Source organism: Eutrigla gurnardus (genome assembly GCF_963514095.1).
Source record: "Eutrigla gurnardus genome assembly, chromosome: 17".
NCBI classification, from domain to species: domain Eukaryota; kingdom Metazoa; phylum Chordata; class Actinopteri; order Perciformes; family Triglidae; genus Eutrigla; species Eutrigla gurnardus.
This window is the reverse complement of record NC_139928.1, coordinates 22,203,473-22,207,511: the sequence shown is the minus strand read 5'-3', so window position 1 is coordinate 22,207,511 and position 4,039 is coordinate 22,203,473.

Below are 4,039 nucleotides of genomic sequence, written 5' to 3'. Positions count from 1 at the left end.
CTGTCAGACAGTAGATGAAGCACCCAGAGCACAATCGCTGCAGGACCAATACATATGCATAAGATGTGCTCGTGGCTCAGCACAGCGGTGCAACTTTGGATTCAGCCAATCAGGCGTCAGGAAGGTGGACCGGCCGTTCATTCAGAGCGTCTTCCCACCACGGCTGGATTCGTATTAATGATTTAATCATTGCAAGACATGGAGAACACTCGAATACAAAAAAGATCAGGTTGGAGAGCAGGTTCTGGGGTTTCCTCTCCGGGAAACATTTCCATCTGTGCTGCATTTCTCACACTTTTGCTGCAGAGAATATTTGCATTGTGAGGAGTTGCTCTTTTTTTTTAATACATCTTCAACTTCTGTATATTTAAAGTGGTTCTTTAGACTTTTATCCAACCCTGGGTGTGACTGATGAAGATGAAATGTATGAGAGCCACAAAAAATAAAAGAGCAGAGAGAGAAAAAATGGCAAATTTGTGAGTTTATAACTATATATAGTTGATATAAACAAGTTGCTTGGTTCCGCTAACACTGGATGATTGCCGTTGCTATGACAACAAGTGAAAGCAATCGCTAGCATCTCCCAACCGCCCCCGTTCAATAAAACACCCATAATATGACAATTTCTCCTCATATAAAAAAACCCAACAATAAGCATCAACATCATCGCCTTAAGGACCTGAACGAGAAAAAATGTAGAAAAATAAATATGTACATTTGTGGGAAGTTAGCTAGCACAGATGCCGGTTGTTAAGCATCGTAATAACCTTGTGAATTTGCCCTAACACGCTGTTGTATAAAGAAGCTTCCAGCATCGCATCCCTCAACACTGAAAATGGTTAAATATTACAGCAACTTTTAAACCCCCTTAATACAAAATGTGCTGTAAGGTGTTCACCTGCACCTTCAGCCTCAGGCAGGAATTCACAAATAGGCGCTCGCACCTCTGCCTGCTCAAAATGTCACCGTCTGACAACTTTAAGCAGCTTTCAGTTTCTTTTTTTTTCTTTTCTGAACCGCGCTGACACCTGTCGTCTTGATTAAAGAAATATATCAGCTTCTCGTATACTAAAAATATGCCGAAATGAAAGTAACTGCTGCTTTCCCCGAGATCTATAATTAATGTGGTCACATCCAGCGCGGCGAAGAGGAAATCTGATGTTCCCACTCTCCTCCTCCTCCTCCTCCTCCTCCTCCTCCAGAGGCGTCCTGGGCAACCCAATAATCCCTTCGGAGAACAAAGCGAGCTGTGAAAGCATAAATATAACCATAGTATGAAAACTTTTTAAATCTCTGCCAGTTGCCGTTCTGACAGCTGCCTGCACTAATTAGCCATCAAAAGGTCTCCCTCTTCCACCAACAGCTAACGCCACTTTCGGCATCGTCGCTGCTGTCAGAGCGCGTTTGCGTGTCGCTTGTTCACGTCTCTTAATGTAGGTAAAAAAGGGCGAAACAAAACATTCCGTCAGGAAACGTGATTTTTTTTTTTTACATTTTCTTTTTTTTACAATGGAAAATCCAAATTATGGGCTGCAGCCAGAAGTCAGGAAAGAATGGTAAACTGAAATCATTACTGGTTTATTGGGTTTCCATGGTGTGGAACAAAATGTGTTTCCTACAGTTCTTATTTGAATCTCATCCTAACATTGTGTAGAGAAACCCAGCAGCCCAGAGAGCAGCCACACCTTTGCTTTCTCTTGGAAGCAGACGTGGATCGAGTCAATGCAAATCCACTCATCACACCTTCCTCCTTGTTCTCTATAACTCTGTATAAAACTGACTAGCCCCACACTCGTCAGAGAGGATTTTAAGGCAACGCTGCGACTTCTTTTTTCCCCTGACAGTGATTAAACCTCATCTGAACCAGCCACAGAATTGGACCTGAAGAGTTTTCTTCCACAGTGGCAACAATGTTTTATCAACAGGCAAATGTGGATCGCTCGCAGAAAAAGCGAGGCTAAAGTTTAGTATTACCTGTTTATATACCTGTTTATTACAACCCTCGCCCTCCCGGGTGACACCACTCACCCTCCGAGGTCGGAATCATCCGGTCTGATGGGGTTCAGCTGGTCATTCAGCTAACTCCATTTTGCTTCATTAAGACCCTCCAATGGCATCGACGGCATCCAACTCCTGGAGGCCACAAGGGGGGGCTCTGCAAAAAAACACCCTATTAAATCAGGTGCTAGACTTCCAGAACCTCGAATCTTTGAACAACTGTCACTTTCTATTAATACAGCCGGCAGACAATCCGATCAATTATGTACATGATGAATAATGGATTGTATTCAGCATCTCACCTCCTGCTGTAGTCGAGCTTTGCTGCCATCAAAAGCTAATAAAAGCCACATTTCTCCTCCCATGTGATGCAGCAGGTATTTGGCTAAATGTTATCTCATTTTACAATCTAATTAACTTGTATACAGTGTTCTGTCAGCGGGTTGTGCATGCCATCTCTCTCTCTCATGATGTCGAGGCTGCAGACAACAGTCAGTGCAATTATGAGACGGGCGAGTTAATGTCCCCTGTGGCCATGTATTATTCTCATACATGTCATCCCAGGCTTTCTGCTGCTTCTTTTTTTATAGTTGGCACATCACAATGTGTTGACAAATCAACTTATAAGAGCTTAATGGCACGCAACAAGATAATGTCACACAAAACAATCAGAGTGAGAAACACATCAGCTCCGGGGGGAAAGGGCTCTCGGCTACGTTAGAAAGCTAAATGTGTTCCAGCAGGAAGAAGAAAAAAAACTGGCTTCTTTTTTTTCAGGTGGTGATGATAAAAAAATGTGTTTTATTAAGGTGCCATGCAGCCAAAAAAAAAAAGACGGATCCAAAAATGTAATTTTGAAAATGATGCGACACAAAAGTAGGGAGTAAATCAGCGAGCGATGATGGTTCTTTTATACAACAATGAATGAAATGACTGTAATGTGACAATGATCCTACAGAGAATTATCCTCCGCTCTGCACTTTCTTTTCGATCACCAGAGCTTTATAGCGCATTTCAACTCGGTGTGGTTTTTGTTTCTTTGGCTGGAAACTTCAGTGTTTGGTTTACTACTCTTGGCCTCAGCAAGCAGCACTAAAAACTCAGAGTACGCCACCTGTCCAACACCATATATCAGGTAAACACGATGAAGGAAGACCAGAAACGCAGCTAAAACAAGAGTAAATACTGGACAACCACGAGGTCAACCCTTTGTCACTCACTCCTCGCCAACATACCTGTATCCTGAGACCTGAGACACTGATGTAGTGTAGAGCTAGTTGGGCTGGTGTTACACAATCACAGGACTTTCACCCAGGAGACCATCATTTCTGTCACGTCAGATTCTAAGTTAAGTTAACATAAACCACGCTCTTTTCCTGAACCCACGTGGGTTTGTCGGCTTCACCTAAACCTCCTGTGAAGATGAGCTTTTATTTTGAAAAGACCATTTACATGTAAGGAATGTACTTTGACTACTGTTCCAGTTTTAGTTTTTTTTTTGTTGTTGCATTATTTAGGGTTCTAATTCCAATGTTTCTCTCCTATAATCTGTTTTTTGGGGGAAACTCTTTAGTTGCGAGACACTAAGCTAACCGCTAACTTTGTCAGTCTGCTGAGACGATAATTAAGTGTCGTTTTTAGAGGTTCTTTGACTGAAAACAGCTTCTCACTGCTGCTAGAAATGAGGCTGATAAGAACGGTGAGAGTGAAATCATTTGGCTGAAAGCTGCTAAAATGCTCCTTGGACTTGAGGGGATGCAGCAACAAAAGCAAAAACATTTTAGTTGGATAAAATATGTATTCCAAACAAGTGACCATGATTAAATTATGCATCGGGATGTGGCTACAGCCAGGTCCGGCCTGACCTCTCGGCTGCAAAACTAAAAGAAGGAAGACATAAATATTCATGCTTGAGGAAGTAATTTATTTTTTGTTGTGGTATTTTTTCCTCCCTCCCTCTGCTGCTAAGCCACTGATGAAGGCGGGAGGAGTGGAGAGTTGTGAAGAGATCATGTTCTGCAGCCAAGACTCGATATTGTAC